We start from the raw sequence: 18,064 nt of genomic DNA on the forward strand, positions 1-18,064 counted from the left end.
AATGCAGAGGCAGAAGGTGAGCATGAACAAGCCAACTACATTGGAAACTCACCCAGGCAGACCCATGATCCATACTCCAAGACCTACAACCCTGGTTGGAGGAATCACCCAAACTTTGGGTGGAGAAATCAACAAGATCAAGGCCAAGATCAGAGACGTCACGACCCCAACAACCATGCAGCTCACCAATATTCCACACAGAGATCATACCAACACCACCCTAACAACACCTCTCCACATCCATACCAAAACCAAAATAACCCTTCTCATCCATCCAATCCCAACCCACCATCATCTGATGACAGACTCTCAAGGATTGAAACTCTACTTGAAGGCATATGTAAGGAGATTCAAGATAACAAGGTGTTCAAGGAGGACGTGCGAGCCAATATCAAGAATCAGGGAGACACCATCAAGAGGCTGGAATTTCAAGTGGGATACCTCTCCGAGCAGATTCCCAAACCTACAGACAGCTTCCCAAGTGACACAGAGAAAAACCTGAGAGGTAAAGCAAAGAAAGTAAGATGGGAAGATTGCAAGATGGTCACTATAAGTGATAAGGAGACCGAGAACGAACCGAACAAACCATTAGAACAACCTGGAGATACATCAGCAGAGAAACAGGAAGAGGAGCACCAAGCACCCAAAATATCACAGAAGGAGCTGATAAGACTCTATGCACCTTTTCCCCAATTACTCAATGGTAGTGTAGAGAAGAGAATATACTCAAGGTTTCTTGACACATTTACATCTCTCCATGTAAACATACCATTCATCAAGGCCCCTCCAATAAATGCCCTCATACATTAAGTACATGAAGGAGCTGCTGACCAGGAAAAGCTCACTCAAGGGAGGACAAACCATAGTGATGAATAAGGAGTGCAATACTCTCATTCAACCAGAGCTGCCTATAAAAAGGAAGGACCCAGGGAGTTTTCACATCCCCTGTGCCATAGGAGAAACAATGTTTGACAAAGGACTCTGTGATCTGGGAGCAAGCATCAACTTAATGCCTTTATCCCTTATGAAAAAGCTACAAATCAATGAGCTTATGCCCACAGACGTAGTCATCAGGTTGGCGGACAAAACTCAAAAACAAGCAATTGGAGTGGTTGAAAACATGCTGGTGAAGGTTGGAAAATACTTCCTGCCCACAGACTTTGTCATATTGGACAAGGAAGAGAGTCACCTCCACCCAATCATATTGGGAAGACCATTCCTAGCTACAGCCAGAGCACTTATAGATATGGAGCGAGGGGAGCTAATTTTGAGGATCCATGATGAACAACTCACTTTCAATGTTTTCAAGCCCTCACAAGAAACAGATCAAGAGAACAAAGAACCAAGGAAAGATCAAAGTGAGATACTGAAGGAAGAAATAAGCACTGAAGCACAACCAGCACATCTGGGAATCCCCCTGGTTGATGAACAAGGCAATCAGCAACTGTCACAGTTCAAGAAAAATCAGGAGGAACCTAATCTACCAGAGTTATATGAGACCAGCAACAAAATCTCCTTGGAAGAGGAGGTCACAAAGAGTAAGGCAACATTAAAAGGAACAAAGAAGAAGGTACCTAGGAGGTGGAGGAACAAGAAGATCCCTACAGAGGACTTTTCTCCAGGGGATAAAGTGATCTCAGCTTACTTCCCAGCTATCCCCCCGATCTTCCCACCATCCCATCTCAGCTACCTAAAGTTTTTACCATCAACAGAGTTCTCTCCTTAGAACATGTGGAGATCCTTGATGAAGCCAATGGAGATAGATTTACTGCAAGGGGGGAGGACTTGAAGCACTACCAACCACCCTGACAAAGGAGAAACGTCAAGCTAGTGACGCTAAAAGAGCACTTCATGGGAGGCAACCCATGTTTTATATGCTTTTAGAATAGTGCATAATGCAAGAGTTCATGAAATCAAAATCAAACTTTGACATACACTTAAATGTATCCGTGTATGCAGCACATAGTAAAGAACAAGTTTGGTGTTCAAGGCATACTAAGAGAACATAAATGTAACCCATATTATGTCACTCTTAAGGCCTTGAACAAATCCTTTACACCACATGACACCAAACTAAGTTTGGTGTCACCAATGTTGCATACATGGACATTCAGTTAGTCAGTTGGTTTGTGCTCATGAATAAGCAAAATTGTTTATTTTTGCCACCACTATCACACACATTTAATAATCACATTTTTGTTATTTTGTAGGAAAATTGATGGGACAATTGAAAGGAGAAGTCTCGGCCACTTCATGAAGGGGGAGTAGACACTTGTCTTCAAGGGGAATACATTGGAAAATGTGGCCATGCAACATTGGAAGAATGATACCTTGGAGATCGAACCAATTCCTTCATAAAGTTGATGATCCTTGTGCTCATTCCATGAAAAACCCCAACCGTCCATCAAACAACCACTCCATCAATCCACACCTTTTATTCACTCACCACTTCCCTATCTAAGTGATTTTAGTCCCCACCCCTTCCACATCCGAAATTCCCATCCTTTGTGTTTCACATTCCAACAACCAGTTCTCCAAACTTCTCATTCTCAAATCCCCACACTCCTTCTTTTCACTACACCCTATCCTAACCAACCGAATTCCTCATCTAACCATACCTTCCACCTCCTTCACACATCAACTCCTACTCATGGCATCATCAAGCTCCAAGAGGCAAAAGAGGAAGGAACTGGTGGAAAGCATTCCTTTCGATGAGAAGAGATTCAAAACTACATTCCATGAACTCGAATTTGAACGGATAAAGCTCAAGAAGATACTACCTGAGTTAACATTCCAAATTGACGAGGATGAGTGTCCACAGATTCGAGAGAAGATTGAACAAAGGGGTTGGCAAAGGCTTACGAACCCAGAGGGGAAGATAAATGCAAACCTCATCAAAGAGTTCTATGTAAATGTGGTCAGAGAAGACAAAACCAAGGCCCCCACCTTCAAAAGTTACGTAAGAGGGAGAGAGGTGGATTTTCAGCCCCAATGCTATAACAAGGACTCTTCAGTTGAAATCACTACATTTTGATGAGCCTAGTTATCATGCAAGAATAAGCAAGAGCCCTGACAATGATGACCTCACCGAAATCGTGACCGACATATGTGTTATAGCAGTTGACTTGGAGAGGTATGCAGACCGGAGACCCCAATTCATCAAGAGAGGAGACCTCAGCCCGGAAGCCAAGGGATGGTTTGAACTCGTGAGGAGGTCTATCCTCCAAGCCGTAAACAATTCTGAGGTCAACGTTACTCGAGCCACCATGGTACATTGCTTAGTACAGGGTGGAGATATCAATGTGCATGAACTTATAGCTGAGGAGATTCAAGTGTCAGTTGAGAAGATTGATTCGGGTGCCAGGCTTTGGTACCCCAGCACCATCCTCAGACTGTGTATGAAAGCCAAAGTAGTCTTCGAGGACAGCAATCCAGACTGGGTAAACCCTGGGAGGCTAATTACGCTTCAACGTGTAACTTATACGACACCTGCTCAACAACAAAGAAGACCTCAAATAGGGAAGCGAAAGCTAAAAGAATGACCTCACTAAGAAGAGTCTCATCAGGAAGAACACCAACAAAGAGAATATTATGACCCAACCAACATAAACCTGAATCACATTCACGGAGCCATTGAGGAGCTAGCAAGGAGTTATATGGAGGGACAAGAACAACAACTGCACATTCAGGCTCAAAGGATGGATCGTCAAGAAGAGCTCCTTTCTAATTGGATGAATCAACAACGAGAATGGCAAAATCAGCAAATAGAACACTATTCCCAGCTTACTCAAGCCATAAATCAAGTGACTGAAAGACAAGAGCGACAAGACAAGCGACTTCAAGAACTCAATCAACGACAGCTAGCTCAGGCGAAGGCATTCAATGAGTTCAGCGTACTGAATGAAGGACGGCAACTACATAGGGAGGAGTTCTACATAAACACTCAAGCCAAGTTGAACTATATGTCTAGTCATATGCATAATCTGCACTCTGCAATTCCAAGGTATGATGAAGTCCAAAAAGAGCTAACAGAACAAGAGGAAGGGAAGGTGAAACAGCAGAAGGAAACACTGAAGAAGAAGATGGAAGACGCTGGCTTCTGGAAGAAGTTGATTGGAAAAAGCAAGGGAAGTGGGAGTGCAAGCACTCAAGAAAAACACAAAGAGGACAAACAAGAAGGAGAACAGGAGCAACCCCATGAGTAAAAGGTGGTGGAGTTCCCTCATTGTCCCATCTTTTTCAAGTTTTAAATAAGGAAAATCATGTATGAAATAGAACATGCTTCCATGGTAGTTTAGAATTTTTAATTCTGTTTTTAGTATTCTCCTTGCTTAGGTCTATGATTGCTAGTCAAATTGCCTGTTTTCAATTCCATCTTGCTTATTGTATGCTTGTCCTTTTTAAGCCAAATAAAAAGAGAATGTTTGTTATAAAAGACCAGAGTGGAATCCATATTGTGGAGTAAGTTCCTAATTTTGTGGTGTGGTAATAGATTAGCTAAGTTGGTTCACCAATAAGGTAGGAAGGTAACTATCTGTCCTGAATCATATGCTTGAAACACATCCCATGAGACTAGCTAAATAACAAGATCCTAATAAGAAAAAGGGGAAAAGAAAAATGAAAGTTGAAAAATAAAAGAAAAAGAGTAAGAAATAAGGCTAGGCACCAAGGGTTTGAATCTTGAGGCAAGTGTCTGTGGTGTTCCTGTGTAAGGGATTTACTTAGATGAATAAGCTCTTAGGGGTACCTTATCACTTGATAACTTGGGTTAACTAACCTGGGATTATCAGCTGAAAGTCCACTATCAAGAGTAACCTTTGCTACAGAACACTTAGTAACCCAAAGAGGTGATGGACACCAAGGTCTCAAGAAAAGAAAATAACAAACCATGTGCCTGTGGTGTGTATGTATGGGGGAAAGAGACTTGAGGGAGTAAGTCCTTAGGGGTGTCTTAACACCTAGCACCTTGAACCAACTGGTTCGGGAGTGCTGGCTGAAAGCTTATCTTAAAGAGTCGTCCCCTCACAGAGCACTTAGCTTAACAGCACAATCAAAACCTGAAAACAACAAAAGGATCAATGAATAAAAGTCTCATAGGGTGCAATCAAGTGAGTATTCAAGGACATGATAAAGGTCTGAAAGCCAGTGAAGGAATGAACCTAAGTTGCTATGCATGAAATCCCATAAAACCAAGAACATGACTTCCACAATAATGATTCATTCATCTTGTCATTTCATTCATCATTCTCTTATTCCAGTACTTGCTTAGGGACAAGCAAGCTTTAAGTTTGGTATTGTGATGCCAGGGCATTTTGGCCAGTTTCACTGACCTTTTCTTTATGGTTTTAGGGTAGTTTCATGCATTTTATTAGGAAATAAGCAAGTTTTGGGTAGAATTTCATTTACATCTTGATTCAAGCAAACATTGTGCACTTTACATGATTTCATGAGAATTATGCAAGAATTGAATGAAAAATTGGATGATGCATGTCTCATGATTTGGAAGAACTTTGATGCACTCTATTGCTTGATTTCAGGACAAAGGAAGCAAGGAAGAACCACGTTAGCAGCCACGTTAGTCTAACTAACATAACCACTAACGTGGGATAGGAGCTAGCTTACAACGTTAATGAGAAAAGTAATCACCAATAACGTCCTCAAAGCCATCATAGCCCACGTTAAGAGTCACGTTAACTAAGTTAACATGAACTCTAACGTGGAAGAAGAAAATGAAGCCAACATTAGTGACATTCACCTTTGTCACTAACATTGGACCAAGCTCATATTGGCCATGTTACAAGCCACGTTAACTCAGTTAACGTGGACTCTAACGTGGGGAAGCAAAAGAATGGCCAACGTTAGTGACACTCACCTTTGTCACTATCGTTGGACTAAGCCACTTTGAGCAACGTTAAACTCCCACGTTAACTTAGTTAACGTGGAAGCTAATGTGGAGGGAGCAAGAATCGCCAACGTTAGTGACACTCACCTTTGTCACTAACATTGGAATGAGCCACTATGAGCAACATTAACTCCCACGTTAACTTAGTTAACGTGGAAGCTAACGTGGGTGAAAGAATGATGAGCCAACGTTAGTGACACTCTCCTTTGTCACTAACGTTGGAGATGGCTATCACTACCACGTTAGAAGCCACGTTAACCTAGTTAACGTGAACTCTAACGTGGGAAGTAGGGGCGTTTTGAAACGTTAGTCACAAAGGTAAGTGTCACTAATGTTTTCGAAGATTTGGCAAGCCTACGTTAAAGGTCACGTTAGCCACACTAACGTGAACTCTAACGTAGGGAAGGAGGGATTCTCAACGTTATTGGAAAAGGTAAGTCCCAATAACGTGTGCGAAGGATCAAGAGGCAACGTTAGTGATCACGTTGGTGCCACTAACGTTGAAGTTAACGTGGATCATCCTTGGGTTAGGAACGTTAGTGAAAAAGGTGACTGCCACTAACTTTCTCGAACCCACACTTTCACTTAACGTTAACGCCACTAACGTCCTAAGCTAAAAGTCCCTGCCTACTTCACACTTTCTCTCTGCAAGTAAAGCTAAGCCTACTGAAGAGGATAACTGCTTCAAACTCAAGATCCAAAGGCCCATATCCAAGATTTGCAGAACCAACTAGAAGATCAGAAGAGTAGTATATATAGGGGTAGTTTTGAATCAGAAAAGGGGTTGGAAAATTTGAGAACTACTCTCTGTATAATTTTCTTTCTCTGCACTTCTAGTTTACTTTTTATAATGTATTCTCCATCTATGCTTTTCATTCCCAGAGCTATGAACAACTAAACCCCTTTCATTGGGTTAGGGAGCTCTGTTGTAATTTGATGGATCAATATTAGTTTTTATTATTCTTCTTCTATCTTTTCTCTTGATTTTACTAGAAAGCTTTCAATCTTCATTCAATTGGATAGTTATCTTAGAAAAGAAGCTATTCATACTTGGATCTCTTCGGAACTTTGGAAGAGGAATGAAGAAATCATGCTAGAAATGCTTTCTCATGTTGGACCAAATTGGGGTTGGGATGGATATAGTGACATATAATCTTACCAACACTTTGATTTGGAAATACATGTGGTATAATCAGTGACCATACTTCATCTCTTCTCATGAGAAATTGACCAAGGAATTGGCTATTGATCAAGATTTGAGAGATTGAATTACCAAGAAATTGGAATTCGATCACTTAAGATTGCCAAGGAGATTAATGAATGCATTGATTGAGGAAGAGATGAAAATGAACTTGATCCGGAGAATGCAACATCTCCTAAGCCCAATGAATTCCCCATTTCTGATCTTACCCATTCTCTTTAAATTCTGCAATCTACTTTTATGATCATCTTCCCCATTCCCATTTAAGATTCTGCAATTTACTTTCCGCTATTTACATTCAGCTCTTTATTTCCAGCATTTACGTTTTCTGCTATTTACTTTCCCGCCATTTAATTTTCTATAAATCTCAAATCCAATTCTGCTTAGTTCAACTAGAACATTCCTCTAATTAAAGTTGCTTGACCAATCAATCCCTGTGGGATTCGACCTCACTCTATTGTGAGTTTTACTTGACGACAATTCGGTATACTTGCCGAAGGAAAATTGTTGAGAGACAAGTTTCCGTGCATCAACAACTGCAAAATTTTCCAAACTCAACTATCACAACTATCGCAGGCATTGTTGGGAGTAAAGGTAGTGTTGCCAACACTGGGATCTGCTACCAGGGCTAAGTTTTAGCATTGGTGGCCAAAGGTGGCATTGCCAAAGCCTTCTTCTTCATCTCTTCTTGTGTGAAGGGACAAGACACCACCAAAGTTTGTGGTGCACGAAATCGTGATTGTTCATTCCCTGATAACGGCGCCAAAAACTTGGTACGCAAGTTCATAATCCCAATTCTTTTTCACAACTTCGCACAACTAACCAGCAAGTGCACTGGAATATAATTAAAATATAAAATAGGATAGAAATACTTATGTAATTCAGTGGTGAGAATTTCAAATAAGCGTATGGAGATGCTTTTGTTCCTTCTGAACCTCTGCTTTCCTACTGCTTTCATCTAATCATTCATACTCCTTTCGATGGCAAGCTGTATGTTGGGCATCACCGTTGTCAATGGCTACTTCCCATCCTCTTAGTGAAAATGGTCCAAATGCGCTGTCACCGCACAGCTAATCATCTGTCGGTTTTTGATCATGTTGGAATAGGATCCAGTGATCCTTTTGCGTCTGTCACTATGCCCAACATTCGCGAGTTTGAAGCTCGTCACAGTCATCCCTTCCCAGATCCTACTCGAAATACCACAGACAAGGTTTAGACTTTTCGGATCTCAAGAATGGCCACCAATAATTCTAGCTTATACCACGAAGACTCCGATCTTTTGGAATGGAGGCTAAGAGATAAACGCTCAATCCAAGGTAGAACGGAAGCGGTTGTCAGGCACGCGTTCATAGGTTGAGAATAGTGATGAGTGTCATGGATCATCATATTCATCATGTTGAAGTACAAGCGAATATCTTAGAATAGGAATAAGCTTGAATTGAATAAGAAAACAATAGTACTTTGCATTAATTCATGAGGAACAGCAGAGCTCCACACCTTAGTCTATGGTGTGTAGAAACTCTACCGTTGAAAATACATAAGTGATGAAGGTCTAGGCATGGCCGAATGGCCAGCCCCCTAAACGTGATCTCCGAACATAAATTTATTCAAAGACTAACCAGAGATCTAAAATAAATCACTAAAAGTAGTTTTTATACTAAACTAGTAGCTAGGGTTACAGAAAATGAGTAATTGGTGAAGAAATCTACTTCCAGGCCCACTTGGTGTGTGCTTGGGCTGAGCATTGAGCTTTCATGTGTAGAAACTCTTTTTGGAGTTAAACGCCAGGTTGTACCCTATTTCTGGCGTTTAACTCTGGTTTGCAACCTGTTTATGGCGTTTAACTTCAGAATAGGGCAGGAAGTTGGCATTTGAATGCCAGTTTGCATTGTCAAAACTCGGACAAAGTATAGACTATTATATATTTCTGGAAATCCCTGGATGTCTACTTTCCAACGCAATTGAGAGCGCGCCAATTGGGTTTCTGTAGCTCTAGAAAATCCATTTCGAGTGCAGGGAGGTCAGAATCCAACAGCATCTGCAGTCCTTCTTCAGCCTCTGCATCAGATTTTTGCTCAAGTTCTTCAATTTCAGCCAGAAATTACCTGAAATCACAGAAAAACACACAAACTCATAGTAAAGTCCAAAAATGTGATTTTTATTTAAAAACTAATAAAAATATCCAAAAACTAACTAAATCATACTAAAAACTACTTAAAAACAATGCCAAAAAGCGTATAAATTATCCGCTCATCACAACACCAAACTTAAATTGTTGCTTGTCCCCAAGCAACTGAAAATCAAATAGGATAAAAAGAAGAGAACATACTATAAATTCCAAAATATCAATGAAACTTAGCTCCAATTAGATGAACGGGACTAGTAGCTTTTTGCCTCTGAACAGTTTTGGCGTCTCACTTTATCCTTTGAAGATCAGAATGATTGGCATCTATAGGAACTCAGAATTTAGATAGTGTCATTGATTCTCCTAGTTCAGTATGTTGATTCTTGAACACAGCTACTTTATGAGTCTTGGCCGTGGCCCTAAGCACTTTGTTTTCCAGTATTACCACCGGATACATAAATGCCACAGACACATAACTGGGTGAACCTTTTCAGATTGTGACTCAGCTTTGCTAGAGTCCTCAATTATAGGTGTCCAGGGTTCTTAAGCACACGCTTTTTGCTTTAGATCACGACTTTAACCACTCAGTCTCAAGCTTTTCACTTGACACCTTCACGCCACAAGCACATGGTTAGGGACAGCTTGGTTTAGCCGCTTAGGCCAGAATTTTATTCCTTTGGGCCCTCCTATCCACTGATGCTCAAAGCCTTGGACTCTTTTACCCTTGCCTTTTGGTCTAAAGAGCTTTTGGCTTTTTCTGCTTGCTTTTTCTTTTTCTTTCTATTTTTTTCCTTTTATTTTTGGCATTTTTTCTGCAAGCTTTTATATTCACTGCTTTTTCTTGCTTCAAGTATTAATTTTATGATTTTTCAGATTATCAATAACATTTCTCCTTTTTCATCATTCTTACAAGAGCCAACAATTTTAACATTCATGAACAAAAAAATAAAAAATATGCACTGTTCAAGCATTCATTCAAAAAATAAAAAGTATTGCCACCACATCAAAATAATTAAACTAATTTCAAGGATGAATTCGAAATCATGTACTTCTTGTTCTTTTGCTTTTAGAACATTTTTCAATTAAGAAAGGTGATGGATTCATAGGACATTCATAGCTTTAAGGCATAGACACTAAACACTAATGATCATGTAATAAGACACAAACATAATAAAAATAAAGCATAGATAATGAAAACAGAAAAATTAAATAGACAAGGAGATTAAGGAACGGGTCCACCTTAGTGAGGGTAGCGTCTTCTTTCTCTTGAAGAACCAATGGTGTTCTTGAGCTCCTCTATGTCTCTTCCTTGCCTTTGTTGCTCCTCCCTCATAGCTCTTTGATCTTCTCTAATTTCATGGAGAATGATGGAGTGCTCTTGGTGCTCCACCCTTAGTTGTCCCATGTTGGAACTTAATTCTCCTAGGGAGGTGTTAATTTGCTTGATGACAAGTCATCTTAGCCTAGTTTCACTAGTCTTTTTCTTTTGTTTTCATTTAGTTTTATGCACTTTCTTGCATTATAAATTAGCCATTTGAATTGGAATTGCTTGGTTTCCTTAAATCAATCAACCACCTTTTAATTGATACAAAATCATGAGGTTCAAGCTAACTTTAGTTGATAATTAATTGATTTATAAACCTTGTGAATTTTGTGATACTTTGATCGGTTGTTTTGATTATTTGTAGGTGAAGAAAGGAAACAAAAGGTGTGCCAACATTATGGAAGAAGGTTGCAAGAGTGGGTTTGAGAAAATGGAATCCACGTTTGAGCTAACGTTTGCCTCAAACGTCAACTCAAACGTGAGTAGCAGTTGAAGAACACCCTGAGGAAAAGCCAACGTTTGCGCCAACGTTTGCCTCAAACGTTGAAGTCAAACGTTGGCTGAAGAATGAAGCCCCTGGAAAGCAACGTTTGAGCCAACGTTTGCCTCAAACGTGAGGTCAAACGTTGGCTCCAAAAGAGAAGGGAATTGAAGCTCCTGGGAAGACAACGTTTGCGCCAACGTTTGCCTCAAATGTGAGGTCAAACGTTGGCGCCAAAGAGAAGAGAAATGGCATCCCTGGAGGCAGCAACGTTTGAGCCAACGTTTGACTCAAACGTGAGGTCAAACGTTGGCACCAAACAACATGAAGGGGGCATACTTCAAACAAGAATAACTTGAGTTGTAGATGTCCAATTGAGGTGATTCCAAGTGGGTTAGAAAGTTGACATTCAGAGCTTTCCAACCATAAATAATAGTCTCTATTGGGCACAAAATTGGCAACACAACAAGAGGACAAAGTAGCCCCAAGAAGCATGCAAGAAGGGAGGTCCACGTTTGAGCTCACGTTTGACCTCAAACGTTGAGCCAAACGTGGATGATAGCATCTTGGCCTAGCTGCATAATCTTACTCAAGTAACGTTTGAGTCAACGTTTGCCTCAAACGTTGGCTCAAACGTGAATGGTTCATGGCCTGGTTCACTAATGGATTTCCTCCCAACACCAAGAGCAATCAACAGAGGCCACTATCAACCCAATTCCATCAAGGCTAAAGGCCCATTTCAAGGCTTAGTGATGATTTGAAGAAGTGTATAAATAGCTTAGGATTTGAAGTTTTAGAGAGAGTTTTTCCTTTTAGTTTGGCATAATAGCTTTCTTTTCAGTTTTGCTCAGAGCTCACCTTTATTTTTCTCAGCATTGTTGTTTAATTCAAGAGAATTTGGGAGGAGAATTGATCTCTCTTCTTCCTTGTTCTTGCCCAGCACTCTTTACTTTTCTTGTCTTAGATTTTGGGTGAAGAATTGAAGAAATTCTGTTTCAATCTCACCTTGGGATCTTGCTTGATTTTCTGCTTAATTGAATTTCAGTTTCGGTTCATTGCTTTTCATCTACTTTCTTTGCAATTTACAATTTCCTTTGCAATTGTTCTTGTTGGATCTAGGAAGGCATTGAGATCTAGACTTGGTTTTCTAGTCTCTTAGGTCCTGAGGTCCGAATTTCCCATTTCCCATTCCCTGCTTTGCTCATTTACAATTCTGTTTCTAGATCTGTTTCAATCCAAGTGTTCTTCTATTCCTCTGCTTGTTGCAATTTTACATTTCCTTGTTTTATTTTCTGCAAATCCAATTCCCATTCCCCTTTATAATTCAAGCCATTTACATTCCTTGCACTTTAAGATTCTGCAGTTTACATTTCTAGCGTTCTAAGTTTCTGCCAATTTAATTCCTTGTTCTTTAAGATTCAGCACTTTTATTTTCCGTTCTCTTTAATTTTCTGAAATCTACCCCTCTCCCTTTACTTTTCATGCAATTAAATTTCTGTTAATCACAAATCACTCAACCAATACTTGATTCGCTTGACTAAATCAACCACTAAACTAAAATTGCTCAATCCATCAAATCCCTGTGGGATCGACCTCACTCACGTGAGTTATTATTACTTGATGCGACCCGGTGCACTTGCCGGTGAGTTTTGTGTCGGATCGTTTTCCGCACATCATTGCTCTCAATAGTTTTGTGGAGGAAAGTACATCCCTTGAGGCATCTCAGGGATTTCATGATAAGGAATTTCCTCATGCTCTTGTTGAGGTCCATAAGTGGGCTCTCTTGTTTGCTCCATCCTTTTATTAGTGATGGACTTGTCCTCTTCAATGAGGATGTCTTCCTCTATGTCAATCCTAGCCGAATTGCAGAGGTGGAAAATGAGGTGAGGAAAGGATAACCTTGCTAAAGTGGATGACTTGTCAGCCACCTTGTAGACTTCTTGAGGTATAATCTCATGAACTTCCACTTCCTCCCCAATCATGATACTATGGATCATGACGGCCCGATCCACAGTTACTTCGGATCGGTTGCTAGTAGGAATGATAGAGCATTGGATGAACTCCAACCATCCTCTAGCCACAGGCTTAAGGTCTGGTCTTCTCAATTGAACCAGCTTGCCTCTTGAGTAAACCTTTCATTGAGCTCCTTCCACACATATGTCCATGAGGACTTGGTCCAACCTTTGATCAAAGTTGACCCTTCTAGTGTAGGGGCGTGCATTTTCTTGCATCATTGGCAAGTTAAACGCCAACCTTACATTTTCTGGACTAAAATATAAGCATTTCCCCCGAACCATTGTAAGCCAATTCTTTGGATTTGGGTTCATACTTTGATCATGGTTCCTAGTGATCCATGCGTTTGCATAGAACTCTTGAACCATTAGGATTCTGACTTGTTGAATAGGCTTGGAGAGTACTTCCCATCCTTTTCTTCTAATCTCTTGTCGGATCTCCGGATATTCGCCCTTTTTGAGCTTAAAAGGGACCTCAGGGATCACCTTTTTCTTGGCCACTACTTTATAGAAGTGGTCTTGATGGACCTTTGAGATGAATCTCTCCATCTCCCATGACTCAGAGGTGGAAGCAATTGCCTTCTCTTTCCTCTTTCTTGAGGTTTTTCTGGCCTTAGGTGCCATTAATGGTTATGGAAAAATAAAAAGTAACGCTTTTACCACACCAAACTTAAAATGTTTGCTCGTCCTCGAGCAAAAGAAGAGAGAAAGTGGTAGAGAAAGAAGAAAATGGAGGAGATGGAGGGAGAAGTGTGTATTCGGCCAAGGGGGAGAAGAAGTGTTAGTAATGTGTGAAAATGAGGTAGTGTTGAGGGCTTTATATAGGGGTGGGGGAGGGGTTAGGTTTCGTGTATTAGGGTGAGGGGTATTTGAGGAAGAGATATGGAGGTGATTGGTGAAGGGTATGTGGGGAAGAGTGTTATAAAAAGGTGTGAAGAGGAGAGAAGAAGAAGTGGGGTAGGTGGAGATCCTGTGGGGTCCACAGATCCTGAGGGGTCAAGGACTTAGTATCCCTACTCTAATTAGGCGTGCAAAAACGCCCTTATAGTGCACTTCTGGCATTAAACGCCAGGTTGATGCTTGTTTCTGCCGCTTAACGCCAGCTTTTCTCCTATTCTTGGCGTTAAACGCCAGCTTTTCTCCTATTCTTGGCGTTAAACGCCAAGTGTATGCTCTGTTCTGGCGTTAAACGCCAGTCTGGTGCTTGTTTCTAGCGTTTAATGCCAACTTGATGCTTCTTTCTGGCGTTAAACGCCAGTTTGATGCTTCTTATTGGCGTTTAAACGCCAGTAAGCTCTTCCTCCAGGGTGAGCTATTTTTAATGCTATTTTTCATTCTGTTTTTGATTTTTCAGTTATTTTTGTGACTTCACATGATCATCAACCTAAAGAAAACATAAAATAGCAATAGAAAATAAATAGATATAATTAAATAGCATTGGGTTGCCTCCCAAAAAGCACTTCTTTAATGTCAATAGCTTGACAGTGAGCTCTCATGGAGCCTCACAGATAATCAGAACAAGGTTGGGGTCTCTCAACACCAAACTTAGAGTTTGGTTGTGGCCTCCCAACACCAAACTTAGAGTTTGAATGTGGGGGTTTTGTTTGACTCTGTATTAAGAGAAGCTTTTCATGCTTCCTCTCCATGGTTACAGAAGGAGACCCTTGAGTCTTAAATACAAGGTAGTCCTCATTCAACTGAAGGACCAACTCTCCTCTGTCAATATCAATTACAGCGTTTGCTGTGGCTAGGAAGGGTCTGCCAAGGATGATGGATTCATCCTCATCCTTCTCAGTGTCTAGGATTATGAAATCACCAGGGATGTAAAGGCCTTCAACCTTCACTAGCACGTCCTCTACTAGTCCATAAGCCTGTTTCATTGATTTATCTGCCATCTCTAGTGAGATTCTTGCAGCTTGCACCTCAAAGATTCCCAATTTCTCCATTACGGAGAGTGGCATAAGGTTTATCCCTGACCCCAGGTCACACAGAGCCTTCTCAGAGGTCATGGTGCCTATGGTACAAGGTATGAAGAATTTTCTGGGATCCGGTTTCTTCTGAGGTAATGTCTGCCCCATCAATTCACTCAGTTCACTGGTGAACAAGGGGGGTTCATCCTCCCAAGTCTCATTACCAAACAACTTGGCATTCAGCTTCATGATTGCTCCTAGATACTTAGCAACTTGCTCTTCAATGGTGTCTTCATCCTCTTCAGAGGAAGAATAGTCATCAAAGCTCATGAATGGCAGAAGGATATTCAATGAAATTTCTATGGTCTCTGTATGAGCCTCAGATTCCCTTGGGTCCTTAAAGGGAAACTCCTTTCTGTCCAGAGAACGTCCCATGAGGCTTTTCTCACTGGGATTCACGTCCTCCTCACTTTCTCCAGGTTCGGTCATGTTGGTCATGGTTATGGCTTTGCACTCTCTCTTGGGATTTTCTTCTGTATTGCTTGGGAGAGTACTGGGAGGAGTTTCAGTAATCTTCTTACTCAGCTGACCCACCTGTGCCTCCAAATTTCTAATGGAGGACCTTGTTTCATTCATGAAACTTAGTGTGGTCTTAGATAGATCAGAGACTATGGTAGCCAGGCCAGAATGGCTCTGTTCAGAGTTCTCTGTCTATTGCTAAGAAGATGATAGAAAAGGCTTGCTATTGCTAAACCTATTTCTTCCACCATTATTATTATTAAAGTCTTGATTAGGCTTTTGTTGATCCTTCCATGAGAAATTTGGATGATTTCTCCATGAAGGGTTATAGGTGTTTCCATAGGGTTCTCCCATGTAATTCACCTCTGCCATTGCAGGGTTCTCAGGATCATAAGCTTCTTCTTCAGAAGACGCTTCTTTAGTACTGTTGGATGCAGCTTGCAATCCATTCAGACTCTGAGAAATCATATTGACTTGCTGAGTCAATATTTTGTTCTGAGCCAATATAGCAGTATCAATTTTAAGAACTCCCTTCTTCTGAGGCGTCCCATTGTTCACTGGATTCCTCTCAGAGGTGTACATGAACTGGTTATTTGCAACCATTTCAATGAGTTCCTGAGCTTCTGCAGGGGTTTTCACGTGAAGAGATCCTCCTACAGAATGATCCAATGACATTTTTGGCAACTCAGACAGACCATCATAGAATATACTTATGATGCTCCATTCTAGAAGCATGTCAGTAGGACATCTTTTGATCAGTTGCTTGTATCTTTCCCAAGCTTCATAGAGGGATTCTCCTTCCTTCTGTCTAAAGGTTTGGATTTCCACTCTAAGCTTGCTCATCTTTTGAGGTTAAAAGAATTTGGCCAGGAAAGTACTGACCAACTTATCCCAAGAGTTCAGGCTATCCTTAGGTTGTGAATCCAACCATGTTTTAGCTCTGTCTCTTACAGCAAAAGGGAAAAGCAAAAGCCTGTAGACCTCAGGATCAACTCCATTGGTCTTGACAGTGTCACAGATCTACAAGAATTCAGCTAAAAACTGATGAGGATCTTCCATTGGAAGTCCATGAAACTTGCAGTTTTGCTGCATTAGAGAAACTAATTGAGGCTTAAGCTCAAAGTTGTTTGCTCTAATTACAGGAATTGAGATGCTTATTCCATAGAAGTTGGAAGAGGGTGCAATGAAGTTCGGCCATATCTCCTTCTTTTTCGAAAATTTCTGTCAGGTCCTCTCCAAAGAGTTGTGCCTTAGCTTCCCTTAGCTTCCTCTTCAGAGTCCTTTCAGGTTCAGGGTCAGCTTCAACAAGAATATTCTTATCCTTGTTCCTGCTCATATGAAAAAGAAGAGAACAGAAAAGAAAATATGGAATCCTCTATGTCACAGTATAGAGATTCCTTATGTGAGTATAAGAAGAGAAGAATAGAAGAAGGAGAAGAGAAGAACTCGAACACAGAGGAGAAGAGTGGGTTCGAATTATGAGTGGGAGAGGAGTGTTAGTAGATTAATAAATAGAAGGACATGAGAGAGGGAAGAATTCGAATTTAATTAAAAAAAATTAAAAATATTTTTGTTTTTATTTTAATTATTAGTTAGAATTCAAAATTTAAAAAGATAGATAAAATTAAAATTAAAATTTGAAACAATTAGTTAATTAAAAAGAATTTTGAAAAAAAGGGTAAGGAGTTTTCAAAAATTAGAGAGAGAAAATTAGTTAGGTAGTTTTGAAAAAGATAAGAATCAAACAAAAAGATAAGATTAATTGAAAAATATTTGAAAATCAATTTTGAAAAGATAAGAAGTTAGAAAAGATTTTGAAATTGATTTTGAAAAAGATGTGATTTGAAATTTATTTTGAAAAAGATTTGAAAAAGAAATTTAAAAAGATTTGATTTTAAAAATTGAAATTGGTTACTTGACTAACAAGAAACTAAAAGATATGATTCTAAAATTTAAAAATTAAACCTTTCTTAATAGGCAAGTAACAAACTTTAAAATTTTTGAATCAATCACATTAATTGTTAGTAAAGATTTTGAAATTATGAAATAAAATTAAGAAAAAGATTTTGAAAATCATTTTAAAAGTTTTCGAAAATCATAAAAGAAAAAATGAAAAAGATTTGATTTTTGAAAAAGATTTTGAAAAAGATAGGATTTTTAAATTGAAAATTTGGTTTGACTCATAAGAAACAAGTAGATTTTTTTTTAAAAAGATTTTGAAAAAGTCAACTCAAATTTTCGAAATTTATGAGAAGAAAAAGGGAAAGATATTTTTTTATTTTTGAATTTTTAATGATGAAAGAGAAAAACAATGAAAAGACTCAAAATATGAAAATTATGAATAAAAACACACAATGCATGCAAGAACACTTTGAATGTCAAGATGAACACTAAGAACACTTTGAAGATCAAGATGAACATCAAGAACTTATTTTTGAAAATTTTTAAGAAAAGACACACATGCAAGACACCAAACTTAGAAATTTTCAAACTTTAGACACTAACAAATTGAAAATGCATATGAAAAACAACAAAAAGACACAAAACATGAAAATGCAAAGATCAAACAAAGAAGATCATCAAGAACAAC

General features: G+C 39.6%; 1 non-coding gene across 1 annotated transcript; it reads left to right on the forward strand.

Moving 5' to 3' along the window:
- Positions 1-16,203: 16,203 nt before the first annotated feature.
- Positions 16,204-16,311, forward strand: LOC112780413 (small nucleolar RNA R71). The gene has a single exon (XR_003191253.1). It is a non-coding gene; the product is annotated as a small nucleolar RNA R71 (small nucleolar RNA).
- Positions 16,312-18,064: the final 1,753 nt, after the last annotated feature.

The sequence above is a fragment of the Arachis hypogaea genome, chromosome 19, assembly GCF_003086295.3.
Source record: "Arachis hypogaea cultivar Tifrunner chromosome 19, arahy.Tifrunner.gnm2.J5K5, whole genome shotgun sequence".
NCBI classification, from domain to species: domain Eukaryota; kingdom Viridiplantae; phylum Streptophyta; class Magnoliopsida; order Fabales; family Fabaceae; genus Arachis; species Arachis hypogaea.